The sequence below is a fragment of the Theobroma umbraticum genome, unplaced genomic scaffold, assembly GCF_002168275.2.
Source record: "Theobroma umbraticum cultivar Fairchild unplaced genomic scaffold, ASM216827v3 scaffold_55.0, whole genome shotgun sequence".
Lineage (NCBI taxonomy): Eukaryota > Viridiplantae > Streptophyta > Magnoliopsida > Malvales > Malvaceae > Theobroma > Theobroma umbraticum.
This window is the reverse complement of record NW_018397270.1, coordinates 589,549-589,828: the sequence shown is the minus strand read 5'-3', so window position 1 is coordinate 589,828 and position 280 is coordinate 589,549. Positions and strand designations below refer to the sequence as shown.

At 29.6% G+C, this 280-nt stretch overlaps 1 long non-coding RNA gene across 1 annotated transcript in view; it reads left to right on the top strand.

Annotated features, from left to right (window-relative positions):
• LOC110426330 (uncharacterized) overlaps positions 1-280 on the top strand; it is a 4,012-nt gene that overhangs the window by 3,450 nt on the left and 282 nt on the right. The window lies entirely within an intron of this gene.

Genomic DNA, 280 nt, shown 5'->3' with positions numbered 1-280 from the left:
AATGCCTAAGATGGTGCAAGCCCTTTTTTGTGCTCAAGATTGGCTACGTGGACCTTCCTATTATCTTCATGATACTGAGAATGATTTAGCAGAGCTTGAAAAAGTTGATGAAGGTAAGTATTTTATTTATATCATCATTTCATTGTTGTTTTTTCAATTGTTAATATGTTATTGCTTTATTTCTTACTTTCTTGTTTATGTATTTGAGAGTTGTCAAAAATTACAGTGGACAATGTACTTGATAATCTTTAAGTTAATCAAGTAATGTACTAATGTTATC